The following is a 14485-nucleotide window of genomic DNA, read 5'->3' as shown; positions in this document are numbered from 1 at the left end:
ATACAGTAAGTTTTGCTAGTATCACCGATCAAACATTATATAAAATGATGAATGAAAATTGCTCACAATGGCCATTGAAGGTATTAGAAGCTTCAAAAGGGGACAAAAGGACATTCCATGAATGCCTTCTAGTTCTTTAACTGAAGACAGCCCGAAAAATTCTAAACTCCTTGCAAATGGATAATTTAAAATATTGGATCGATATTGTTTTTCGGATTGAGTGTTATCGTCCATGGAATTTTGAAGTTGCAAATTGATATCAGCATCTGCCAAATCACCACTTACCGTACCTTTAGCAAGGAACGACGAAATTCTATGAATTACGACAAAAAAGCCCGCAAAACAATATCGAATTGTTATACGCCAATTGTATAAAACGGAAAGCTACAAGATATTGTCGTGTGCTAATATAAATGCGTATAATCTAATGCGTATAATCCAAAATATTGCAGTCTGTTAATAAGTTGAGTGAAATTTTGAAATGTGATGGCTTTTGCTGCATTGGACAAACATAGGCGATTATAAATTCGGACGATTCAATGGGTTTTTGTTAATTATAGTTGTAAATTCAGCCAGAAAGGTTTTATTTGTGCTCAGGTAGACGCATAAAATAAAAACAACATCTTAAGTGCCAAACGGGGTTGATTAGAATGTTGGTGGAAACTTTTTTATAATATGGATATACATAATAATAGATAACAAACCCTTGCAGTAGAAGTTGGTGGTTTCTTAATTAGTTAATTTACTCCTAACACCGGAAAAATTAAAATTTAAATTATCTGAAACTAGTATCACATTACTATAATGTGTTTGTTTTTAAAATGTATAAGCAAAATTAGTACATTTTATTAAAAATGATTACATTTTAACATACACTCATGATAATTGCATTAATAAAGGAAACTGCTACTCTCTTTGATAAAATTTTGTTTTATTGTGGTTTAATATTTCTTTTATTTCAATAACTAATACTTAATGTGATATGCAGAAGGTTAGTATTGTCTCCAATAAACATATAAATGAAATTTTTCAGGTCGAATTTACTTACTCAATTTCCGGTAGCTTTGAACGAAGCAGCTGAATTTAAATATTGACTCAATGAATTTTTCTAACTGCCTTAATGACCGGCCGAATTTACCATTGCCCGACAAACATACCTTTATAAAGCTATACCTGTGTATTGTATGCATACTGGTGGTATGTATTATATTACCCTCTCACCAGTATTTACTGGTATATGTACGTTTTTACATACCTACCACTAATCCTAAGTATTTTGTACATCAATTTGTTATTTATAGAGAACAATTTAGGTCAAAATTAATACGAGTATCTATTGCGGTTTATTAACTTTAAATAAATTTATTTTATAATTTATTGTTTCGTAATTTTCCTGCCTAATCCTAATTTTACGAATATATAATAAAACATCGTACCAAAAAATTAATTTTAAATCCTACCTTTCAGATTATTCCCTCCTTCATTGCGAATTGATTATTCCGGTATAACAGCCATATATCTCTCTTCGGTTTCACAAGTTGTTTTTACTCTGAAATGAAAATATAATTTAGTAAATTGTTAAGTAATGTTTATGGTTTAAAATTAGTTTTAAGATGAAAAGCTGGTAATTAAATTTTTTTTATTTATTACACCTATTCTTATAAATATTCACTTAGCACTATCAAATCTAAAGCCGATGATAGAAAAATCATTAAAAATTAATCGATTAGTGGAGCATTTAGAAGATCATGCAGATATATATGCACTAAATTTGGTATAAAATTTGATATATATACGTATAAAGCGTCAGATACGTAATACATTTAATTCCGGTAAATATTTTACCTTTATACACTTTATACTAATTATTACAATTAGTTTCCTAAAAAACTGGAAACAGACTGCAAAATTATGATAAAATACGGTAACGTTTATAATTAAGGCATTTATAAAATTAATAACAGCAAAAAGAAGACTTTGTAGTACAACAATTGTATACACACATATGTTAAATTATTCATATTTCAGGTACTTAGGTCATGATTTATATAGAAAACTTATAAAAAATACGCTTATTCCATAGAATAAAATTCTTAANATTATTAATTATTATTGTACTTATTGTAGTATGATACGTTATTGTTGAGTAAATAATTACTAAATACTCACAATCAAACTCAAATGTAAAACGCCTGTAAGAAAATGCTATTCATAAAAATGTGCTTACCAAATTAATAAAAATGCTAATCAAAAGAAATTATAACTGATGTAAGCAGGTTCAACTGCGAACTGGCACACTAACAAACAAAGACTGCTCGTGAACTTGTTTGTGCCCTTCAAACTTAACGATTGCTGATATTTTTATCTTTATCTGTACCGTTAGTATACTGAGACAGTTTTTGTTACTTTCGATTAGTCACCGAATTATAACTAGGGCTTGCAGAACTAATGGAGATGAAAATGTACGAATAAACAAAAATGAGAATAAAATAACGACTATGTAAGTAGGTCGCCATCTATACCACAAATATTGCTGATAATTGTATCATTAGAAACTTAATAATGTTCTATTTCAAGATATCTACATGACAAAATAATAAGTCTAAACTGCTTCTGCTTCTAACATCTTCAGTAGTTTCCAAGATTTCCGGGTGTAACCTCTGTATTGCTACTGTACTACACCCACGTTATTAACAAAGTTTCCACTGAAGATGTAAATAAATCGCAGTTATCAACAAAACGTCTTGATGTAAATCGTCGTCAATATGAACCAGTGGCGGTTCGTGAAGAAATGAAGCGGGCGTTTTGCAAATGGTTACTGGCCTATTTTTTAAAGTTATTTCATAGACGCAAACATGTCTAGGCAATTGTTTACTTTAGGGGTCACAGCTCCGATTTTCTTAAAATTATTGTATAGTTCAACGTGTTGAACAAGAATATATGTATATGTTACTCACGGAAACAATTTCTTCTTATAGCAGTAGCAAAAGAAAATGAATAACGATTGGGGAGTGAAAAACTACGTAATTAGGATTATCTATTATTATTAACAATTTTTTTCTTATTTCGTGTTATTATTCTGTGTTATGTTCCATTCATAAATTTTACTCACTTTATCTGATGAAAAACAATAAAAAATCATTCTAAATTTGACATTTTACTGAAACATTATTTTTGTTTTATTAATAGTATCATAATGTGAATTTAGTCATTGTAAGAAAATGTTTTAAGAAAGAAATAGCATTAGGATAACGGCGATATACCCTGACTACGTGTGGGACTTGTTTTTCATAAGGACCTCCTGATTAGGAATTTTAATTTCGATTTTTTGGCCTTTTTGGGTCCTAATTAAATCTTAATTATATTTCTAAAAATCAGTTATTGACAAACCTAAAATTATCTAATCGGGTTAATTAAGCTTGCCGAGCTCCTGTTTTGGTCCGGATAAGGTCCCCAGTGATACATAAATCTAGCTTTCCTAATTAGGTACGAACAAGTGTGTTCTTTTTCTAAATAGGGCCTTCTTCGGTTGCCTCATTCGGACTAAGTGACGAACTCGGTTGGCCTAATAAGTATTTTATAAAAAACGAGCCCAAATTTCTAGTCGGGTAATTTTGAAAGAAAATTAAATAAAGCAAGTTAATCAAATGAACCAGTACAGTATTAGTAAACTCATTAAAGCTCTAAAATTTTCATCTAAAACTAACGCATTTTCAAACCCAGTGTTCACAAAAACCCAACAGTAAAATGTTAAACTATCACGTGTGCCTTCAGTAAGACGTTATTTAAAAAATAATCTAATAAAATAGATAAAAATACCTCAGGGTAAAATGCAAATATCTTTTTCAAAAAAAGTGCAATCAGAAAGGAGAATGTACGAAGAATGATTTAAATATCTATAACTCGTTGCCTATTTGATGAAATTTTCAATTTTATACTAATTTTTCATAAATAAGGTTTGGCTATATTAGAAAGGATTAATAAAAAAGGGTATAATGAGTGGGGATGCAGTCTATGTGAAACGAGAGAGAAAACACTGGCCCGGCTGTTCTGTTGTACGGGAGCAATTGGGGTGCAAACGGAAGAGATAAGAAGGTTCATAAGCGAATGAAGGGGAGACAGGCTAGAGCTAGAGGATGAAATGAGAGAACTATTAGTTGAAAAACTGAGAGGCAGAATCCAGAGTATGTAGATACTAGTTGTAGAGACGAGGATGTGGGGTACGGCAGGTATGGACAGAATGTAAAGTCAGGAATGAGAGAAGGTGATGTGGAATTAAGAAGCCTAAGTCCGGCTGCCCCTAAATCGCCGGATACTGAGTACCGCACTGCCAAATGGGAACTTGTACACGACACGGCGAAAAAACCGTCCCGGTCACATGTAGCTAAATGGGGGTTTGCACATGGTATGGCTGATTCGTCGGATTGTCGATGTACTAATTTCTTCGCAAAAACAAAGAATTTTGTACTAATCAAAAATCTACAAAATTTCAAGAAAATGAACCATTTTGTGTTAGTCATAAAAATACATATTTTTCATAACCAAAACAACGAAAGCTGAAAGTCGCCGAACCCTACGATAAGAATGTACAGAATGTGATTCGTTTTATTTAGGATAAAGGGGAATATTCTTCATTAGCTTTCTCACACCCTAACTACATTTGCCAAATATGACTTTCCAATCGACGTTTTTGCCTGAGGCGTATGGCGAGATTTTGTATCGTGTGCAAGGATCTAACGCCGATCCGGATAAATCGCCGCATAGTCGCACGACGAAAATTCGTATCGTGTACAAGGGCTCTTATAGGCATAAGTGACAAGTATCTAATGTAGTTTAAGGATAATGTAAGTGAAAAACTTTGTATCTAAGGATAAACTCAATGTGTAAGGAACAATTTGTAAACGCTACAAATTATTATTATTATCATTACTAGTTCTTCCCCCTGCCTCAGACCATTTTTTTTTGCTCCACTGTGACGTAGTGTCGGCCATCATTCTTTTTCAATTGTTGTCGCATTGTCACTGATGTCGGCCATTATGGTTTTTTAATAGATGTATAGTGTTTGTAAATAGATATGCAACACATCGTACAATTCAGTATAATAAATTGCTGATACTAACTACGTAATATTACTTTGCCCTGTGCTTACAGCACTCATAATTTCTTTTATATATAATATTTTGTACACACATTGTCGTGGGTACCCAAAAGGACATATGATACCTTTTATCCGTNATATTATAAAGGTATTTCTAGAATTTCGAAGCTAAAATCTCTTTGAGTTCGCCGAAATGTTTAAGTTTATAATTGTTTCATTCGAGTAGGTAGTCTTCGTAATTTGGAAGAACAATACGAGGTGTTGGTCGGCCGCAGGTGGCTGTTAAAAATAAAGAGACCTATGTGAAGAAATTAGTCACGTGGTCACGATTGTATAGCTGATCATTGATTATAAATTGTTTTTTCTTTATAAACATCTGAAAGAAGTTCGGGTCCGAATCAGGTTCAAAGGCATTGTTGTATACGCGGCCCGGGATTCGAATTAAGGAATTTGTTCATTAACTTTACTCATTGTCAATTAACAGTTTACGTTATGGTCACAAAATTTACGCTTTAACGTCGTTTAGCACTAACAATAGTTTTTAGTGTGCCGCCTATAAAGAGATCAAACACTGAGCTCACTGATAAAAACTGCCGACCTTTCCGATATTAATTTTAATAGATAGTTGTTATTTTTCGTAGCGCCTGTCTTGTGCGAAATATTTACGCTCTTCAAAAATTAAACGAACGCCAGTTTTTCTAAGGCATAAATAATTTTGACTCGAGCCCCGATTCAAAAAATTTATAACACGGATTAATTTATGGTCGTGCAAGAACAATAGTTTACAGATTATAAAATATATTATTATTTAGAGGCGCATAATATTCCAAGTGAAGCGTGAAAGACAAACGACCCAAACATAAAACAGTAGTGTCCTAAAGTTCTAGACAATGTAAAAGAAACAAAAAAGACAATACCCGGACGATGGGATAGGATAGATATTAAAAGGGAAGCGGGTGCCACGTGGATGAGGATGGCACATGATTAGGAATTGCATTGCAGCAGCAGGCCAATACAATTCCAATGGAACCAGTGCGAATCCAGAAATTTATTGTTTTATCAAAGAAATGAAGTTATTTTTTTTATATTCATCATCATCCTAAGGTCATCAATCCTAAGACTGGTTGGACACGCACCTTCACTCTTTCCTATCCTGAGTTAATCTTTTCATTTCCCCAAAACTAGAACAACCCACATCCTTAATCTCGACTCATTTGGTCGGACTCACGGATAACCCAGAATTGAATTCTGTCTAATGTAAAGATACAGTTATAAGGGTGAAATTTATTATAAAATTCTGACAACGAAAAGTTCTGCAAGATAATGACCCACAAAATATACGAATTTAAGCGATGGGTAAAAAATTATAAGTATAAATGCGCTCTTGTTTTTCATTATGGGCACCTACAGGGTGTTTCGCTATTTCAGAAAATACTACAAACGGCACAGTGAACGCCATCTGTTTTTACGTAATCCTAAAATGTAGCATCGTGCTACAGATGGCGTTCACTGTGCCGTTTGTAGTATTTTCTGAAATAAAAAAAAATGTTTAACATAATATGAGTTATCTGTTACACAGTCCCCAAATTCGACATGTTTACAGCAAATTCACCCCTTCGTTATATGCGAGCCACAAAATGGTTCTAATCGTCTTTATTGAACACTTGATATATTGCCCATGGCGTGCTGATGAGATCGCATAAAACCAAAATCGCTATTCATGCTTCGGTTAACTACTGAAAAGGATTATTTTATTATTACTTATAAGGTTCAGTTCGGACCATTTGGGTAGGTACAGGGTTCTAAAATCACAAGGCAAAAACGATCTCATTATACGATCTTGTACAGTGAAAAACAAACGAGAATTTGAAAAAATATTAAACATTATCCGTTAGTCTTATAATTTATACCTAACGTAATCGTTTTAATCCGTGAAAAAAAATCTGTATAGCTGCATAATGAATTTCCTTATAAGTATGTATTTATTAATAAACGCGCAATTAGGTAGATGCATATTTCACTGCAACAACGAATACCTAACCATAATTTCCAACGGCGATAACAGTACAAGAAAATGTTAGGTGGCATATTCTTACTACTTTATCGACTCTCTCCACCACTGGCCGTTGTTTTCCACAGACAGTTATTTATTAGGTACAGCTTTCTTACAAACAGCACGGACATATCTTACACCACGTAGGTAGCAAGTAGTACCCGGAGTAGACTTTCTGCCGGTAAATTACTTCGTTTAGGATATAATAGTTCAAGCAGGATAAACTCTTGTGATTATGCGGCATAGAAAAATCGTAATTAAATGGATAGCGCACGGAACAACTAATGCGTATAGACCTAGCATTAATTAAAGATCCAACGATAGCATTAAAGATCACCGCTTATTTTTTTTAACGAACTAGCTGTCCCGGCAGACTTCGTACTGCCCCAATCGATATATAAAAGACCTAAATTTTTGTATAAAATAAACTTAGTTGACAAATGTCAAATATTATGGTTGCGTTCAGAAATTTAATTTGACAGAACTTAAGATTTATCAATCTACATAAAAATAATCTGAAAGATAGTTAACAACTTTCATATTTATTCACCTTTTACTTTAATCATTTTACGAACTCGTTTTAAATCGAAGAAACTTCAAGTTCTTGTTAAGTTCGTATTGAACACCATCTTAAATTTGTAAAATATTTTATTACCTCCAATGATCATTTCATCACATATTGGCTGTGTTTAGTATTTCTTTCACTTGAAGAAGTCATTGTGTGCCGAAAAGACCATTGTGTCGTTAAAATACTTTGTCACTTTAACTTCGTGGTTAATTTCAACATTCAGTTTTGGCACAGCCATTTGCCTGTTCATAGTATTGCAAAATTGCACATAAATATTTTGTTTTTCACTTTCTTTGTCAGATTGTGGGCTTTTCTTACTGCTGTTACTGAATTTAGTTCTTTAAACATTTTATCATTGTCTAAAACATGGAAAATTGAAGGAAATACTTCTTTGGGTTGAACTTTCGATCACAAGATTTAAAACATTAGTGATGTCCATTACGTTAGCATTACCAATTAAAAATTTCAAAAGCGCAAAAGTAGATTACTTGTAGTAAACCTGTCGTGAAACAAAAAACTTTTTCTTTCGCCTTTAGTTTTTTTTATTGCGTGTCGAGTTAGCACCGCCAGCTATCAAAATCCGCTTGAATAAGGACCAAGTAAAAACCAATTGCGAAAAGAATGTCGCTTTTTTGTTGCTATACAAAAATGTTTAATGAGCTAAACGGGTGGAATATGTTTTTCCAACTATGTACATCTGAAAATATCATCTGCTTNAAATTCTATAGTATATATTTACTATCAGCATTGCACCCGTGTGAAGCATAGTGTACAAATAATACACCATTAAACCAATTCCTTAACCCCTATCTCGGTATGTTTGTGTGTTTGAAGAAATTTCACTTCAGTAGCGTGTTGTATAATTACACGTTGTATTTTTTTAATTGGTTAAAATTTAGTTTATAATATGTCAAAGTTAATTAACAATTTCCATGTTACTAGAGTATTGTACATACAAATTTCCGTAAAAGTAAAGAGATCGAGTACATTATCATCTTGTTGTAATTGATGTTAAATGAAAAAGATCAAATTACTGGTTATAACTCATATTTTCTTTGGATGCGCTAGCTCCACTGCTACAGGACCCTTAAGATATTGAAATTTTGCATAATGAATGCCCTTGTTGCCATTAGTTAAGAAAAATGTAATCGATAATCACTAATTTTTATACGGAATTATTGTAAGACAAATTTAATTTTGTCGTCGTCCACGTATTTTAGTGTCACTGTATTACATTAGATTGCGCTGTTGCTGTTGAAATAATTTCCGATAATATATTTTTAACTTTAAACAGCAGATTATCCAGTTGATATCATAACGATGTGGAACAATTACGTTCTACCAAGTACTTGTCCAAACATCTTAATTATTTTGGAAAAATGAACAGTGAAAATGTGAAGTAGGTACTAGGGTTTCTGATTTTTGAACTATTTTTCTCTTCCCAACTGAAAATTCCAGAAAATTCCTAGGAACTGGAGAAAATTTCAAAATTTTATGGGGCCTTTGCAAAATATAAATATAAAGAATTTTAAATTTATATACGTTTTCTTTTTTTCGTTTTGCTTTTTACAAAACTACTCACAGTTTTCGGTTTTCCTGACAAAAGTGATAGAGTTGATCTCTACTATATGAAAGTTGATCATAATGATATTTGGTAAAAAACACTTTTTGAAAACTTTCACTTAAATTTTATTAAATTCTTAACAAGTTCCTCAATTAATCCTTAATTAATCCATCTTCTGAAGATGACCTTGTAGGTCGAAACTTGTTAAGAATTTAATAAAAATTAAGTGAAAGTTTTCAAAAAGTGTTTTTTACCACAGTTTTCGAATCTAGTCTTTGTTTTTGTAGGTTTGACTTTTCCCGAATTCTCGACCCCTTCTCTTCGTCTTGAGTAAGATAAATTTCTTGAGTTCTCGCCCAGAAACTCTAGTATATATCGATCTGTACTTAGTATAAGGGTTGTCTCGAAATGAAGTTTTGTCACATCAATGAGTAAGAAGCTGTTTAACTATATGCCAGTGAATATACAGAGATCAGAACTAGGTCATCTATATAATAAAAAAATGAAAACTATTCAACTTTAGAAGGTTTTAAACTATGGTCCACAGATGTAAACGTACATAAAAAATTGGGGAAAATATCGCTTTTTGGTTTTATGGAAAAGGAAAATAATAGGTTATTGATTTATCTAATTATTTTAAAAACTGAAACATATTTTGAAAAGAATTATTAAATTACACTTCTCTCTAGTCTTGGATCTCAAATTATAGTTGACCACATAAGAAAACAGTACAAGCCGTTGGCAGTTTTCTTTCACTTAGCGGCAGGCTCTGTTACTTTTGCGTTAGCCTTAGATGGGAAAATTATCGGGGCGCTTAGCCGAGGACTCGCGCGGCCTTCTTTCGCATTTCCTAAGCAAGAACTATCATAAATCACCAATGCGGACATTAATTAGGTCGAAGACGCGACGCCGTACATAATATGTAGATGCTGGAGACTCCGGCCGGACTCGTGTGGATTATTACTTGCATTAGATTCTTTCGTTTATATATANCCAATTCTTTAATCCCTATCCCAGTATGTTTGTGTGTTTGAAGAAGTTTCACTTCAGTAGCGTGTTGTATAATTACACGTTGTATTTTTTGAAGTGAAACTTCTTTACGCGCAGTAGGGTAAGTTCGTTTCATGCGAGTTGCTACGTAACGAAATCATGCAACGAATGTCCCCCTCTACTCGACCACGTAGTCGAGTTCGTAGTGGGGATCGCTTCAGCCGTGAGCGCGCTTCAATGCAACGTTCGTTACAGACAACTCCAGCATGTATAGTGTAAAATTTAAATTCATAGTGTACAAATAATACCATTAAACCAATTCTTTAATCCCTATCCCAGTATGTTTGTGTGTTTGAAGAAGTTTCACTTCAGTAGCGTGTTGTATAATTACACGTTGTATTTTTTGAAGTGAAACTTCTTTACGCGCAGTAGGGTAAGTTCGTTTCATGCGAGTTGCTACGTAACGAAATCATGCAACGAATGTCCCCCTCTACTCGACCACGTAGTCGAGTTCGTAGTGGGGATCGCTTCAGCCGTGAGCGCGCTTCAATGCAACGTTCGTTACAGACAACTCCAGCATGTATAGTGTAAAATTTAAATTCATAGTGTACAAATAATACCATTAAACCAATTCTTTAATCCCTATCCCAGTATGTTTGTGTGTTTGAAGAAGTTTCACTTCAGTAGCGTGTTGTATAATTACACGTTGTATTTTTTGAAGTGAAACTTCTTTACGCGCAGTAGGGTAAGTTCGTTTCATGCGAGTTGCTACGTAACGAAATCATGCAACGAATGTCCCCCTCTACTCGACCACGTAGTCGAGTTCGTAGTGGGGATCGCTTCAGCCGTGAGCGCGCTTCAATGCAACGTTCGTTACAGACAACTCCAGCATGTATAGTGTAAAATTTAAATTCATAGTGTACAAATAATACCATTAAACCAATTCTTTAATCCCTATCCCAGTATGTTTGTGTGTTTGAAGAAGTTTCACTTCAGTAGCGTGTTGTATAATTACACGTTGTATTTTTTGAAGTGAAACTTCTTTACGCGCAGTAGGGTAAGTTCGTTTCATGCGAGTTGCTACGTAACGAAATCATGCAACGAATGTCCCCCTCTACTCGACCACGTAGTCGAGTTCGTAGTGGGGATCGCTTCAGCCGTGAGCGCGCTTCAATGCAACGTTCGTTACAGACAACTCCAGCATGTATAGTGTAAAATTTAAATTCATAGTGTACAAATAATACCATTAAACCAATTCTTTAATCCCTATCCCAGTATGTTTGTGTGTTTGAAGAAGTTTCACTTCAGTAGCGTGTTGTATAATTACACGTTGTATTTTTTGAAGTGAAACTTCTTTACGCGCAGTAGGGTAAGTTCGTTTCATGCGAGTTGCTACGTAACGAAATCATGCAACGAATGTCCCCCTCTACTCGACCACGTAGTCGAGTTCGTAGTGGGGATCGCTTCAGCCGTGAGCGCGCTTCAATGCAACGTTCGTTACAGACAACTCCAGCATGTATAGTGTAAAATTTAAATTCATAGTGTACAAATAATACCATTAAACCAATTCTTTAATCCCTATCCCAGTATGTTTGTGTGTTTGAAGAAGTTTCACTTCAGTAGCGTGTTGTATAATTACACGTTGTATTTTTTGAAGTGAAACTTCTTTACGCGCAGTAGGGTAAGTTCGTTTCATGCGAGTTGCTACGTAACGAAATCATGCAACGAATGTCCCCCTCTACTCGACCACGTAGTCGAGTTCGTAGTGGGGATCGCTTCAGCCGTGAGCGCGCTTCAATGCAACGTTCGTTACAGACAACTCCAGCATGTATAGTGTAAAATTTAAATTCATAGTGTACAAATAATACCATTAAACCAATTCTTTAATCCCTATCCCAGTATGTTTGTGTGTTTGAAGAAGTTTCACTTCAGTAGCGTGTTGTATAATTACACGTTGTATTTTTTGAAGTGAAACTTCTTTACGCGCAGTAGGGTAAGTTCGTTTCATGCGAGTTGCTACGTAACGAAATCATGCAACGAATGTCCCCCTCTACTCGACCACGTAGTCGAGTTCGTAGTGGGGATCGCTTCAGCCGTGAGCGCGCTTCAATGCAACGTTCGTTACAGACAACTCCAGCATGTATAGTGTAAAATTTAAATTCATAGTGTACAAATAATACCATTAAACCAATTCTTTAATCCCTATCCCAGTATGTTTGTGTGTTTGAAGAAGTTTCACTTCAGTAGCGTGTTGTATAATTACACGTTGTATTTTTTGAAGTGAAACTTCTTTACGCGCAGTAGGGTAAGTTCGTTTCATGCGAGTTGCTACGTAACGAAATCATGCAACGAATGTCCCCCTCTACTCGACCACGTAGTCGAGTTCGTAGTGGGGATCGCTTCAGCCGTGAGCGCGCTTCAATGCAACGTTCGTTACAGACAACTCCAGCATGTATAGTGTAAAATTTAAATTCATAGTGTACAAATAATACCATTAAACCAATTCTTTAATCCCTATCCCAGTATGTTTGTGTGTTTGAAGAAGTTTCACTTCAGTAGCGTGTTGTATAATTACACGTTGTATTTTTTGAAGTGAAACTTCTTTACGCGCAGTAGGGTAAGTTCGTTTCATGCGAGTTGCTACGTAACGAAATCATGCAACGAATGTCCCCCTCTACTCGACCACGTAGTCGAGTTCGTAGTGGGGATCGCTTCAGCCGTGAGCGCGCTTCAATGCAACGTTCGTTACAGACAACTCCAGCATGTATAGTGTAAAATTTAAATTCATAGTGTACAAATAATACCATTAAACCAATTCTTTAATCCCTATCCCAGTATGTTTGTGTGTTTGAAGAAGTTTCACTTCAGTAGCGTGTTGTATAATTACACGTTGTATTTTTTGAAGTGAAACTTCTTTACGCGCAGTAGGGTAAGTTCGTTTCATGCGAGTTGCTACGTAACGAAATCATGCAACGAATGTCCCCCTCTACTCGACCACGTAGTCGAGTTCGTAGTGGGGATCGCTTCAGCCGTGAGCGCGCTTCAATGCAACGTTCGTTACAGACAACTCCAGCATGTATAGTGTAAAATTTAAATTCATAGTGTACAAATAATACCATTAAACCAATTCTTTAATCCCTATCCCAGTATGTTTGTGTGTTTGAAGAAGTTTCACTTCAGTAGCGTGTTGTATAATTACACGTTGTATTTTTTGAAGTGAAACTTCTTTACGCGCAGTAGGGTAAGTTCGTTTCATGCGAGTTGCTACGTAACGAAATCATGCAACGAATGTCCCCCTCTACTCGACCACGTAGTCGAGTTCGTAGTGGGGATCGCTTCAGCCGTGAGCGCGCTTCAATACAACGTTCGTTACAGACAACTCCAGCATGTATAGTGTAAAATTTAAATTCATAGTGTACAAATAATACCATTAAACCAATTCTTTAATCCCTATCCCAGTATGTTTGTGTGTTTGAAGAAGTTTCACTTCAGTAGCGTGTTGTATAATTACACGTTGTATTTTTTGAAGTGAAACTTCTTTACGCACGGTAGGGTAAGTTCGTTTCATGCGAGTTGCTATGTAACGAAATCGTGCAACGCACTTCCCCCGCTGTCTGTCCCTATGTATGCTTAGATCTTTAAAACTACCCAACGGATTTTAATGTGTTTTTTTTTAATAGGTAGAGTAATTCAAGAGGAAGGTTTATATGTATAATACATGCATAATGTAGTAGAGAAACACTGATAATTTTAGAGGTTTGTAATGGGATGTCGTAAATAAACACATTTTTGCGCTTACATTGCAAACGCTGGCTGAACCCTACGAAATAGATCAAAATAATATACTACAGTATTGTACGCCTTAAAAAGGTCTACAAAAAAGTCCGCGATGGTACATGTCTATCTCTTAGGGATAACCCATAATAACCATTTTTTATCCTTTACTTTTTACGAGAAATAATGGCTTTTAATTTACAAAGTGATTTTAAGCAATAAAGCATTAATCCTTATCCAATTAAATACTTCTAAATACATTGTGCATTTAATATAGATCAATATCGCCCTTTACAGCATGTAATTTAAATGAATATTTTCGAAGATATTACAGACTTAAAATGCAGGGACATAGCGGTTGCGGCGGTACCGGCCGGTTTGTATTGTCTAATGACAAAAAAGCTGTGATTGTTGTATATAAAGACATTCTATAGTATA

General features: G+C 34.5%; 1 long non-coding RNA gene across 1 annotated transcript in view; it reads right to left on the bottom strand.

Moving 5' to 3' along the window:
- Nucleotides 1-1466: 1466 nt before the first annotated feature.
- Nucleotides 1467-14485, bottom strand: part of LOC108739417 — a 196251-nt gene continuing 183232 nt past the window's right edge. Inside the window, exon 4 of the long non-coding RNA XR_001938152.1 lies at nt 1467-1549. This is a non-coding gene — a long non-coding RNA (uncharacterized LOC108739417). The remainder of the gene's footprint in view (nt 1550-14485) is intronic.

This window comes from Agrilus planipennis, unplaced genomic scaffold, assembly GCF_000699045.2.
Source record: "Agrilus planipennis isolate EAB-ADULT unplaced genomic scaffold, Apla_2.0 scaffold169, whole genome shotgun sequence".
Lineage (NCBI taxonomy): Eukaryota > Metazoa > Arthropoda > Insecta > Coleoptera > Buprestidae > Agrilus > Agrilus planipennis.
The sequence above is the reverse complement of the archived record's forward strand: the minus strand, read 5'-3'. Positions and strand labels throughout refer to the sequence as shown.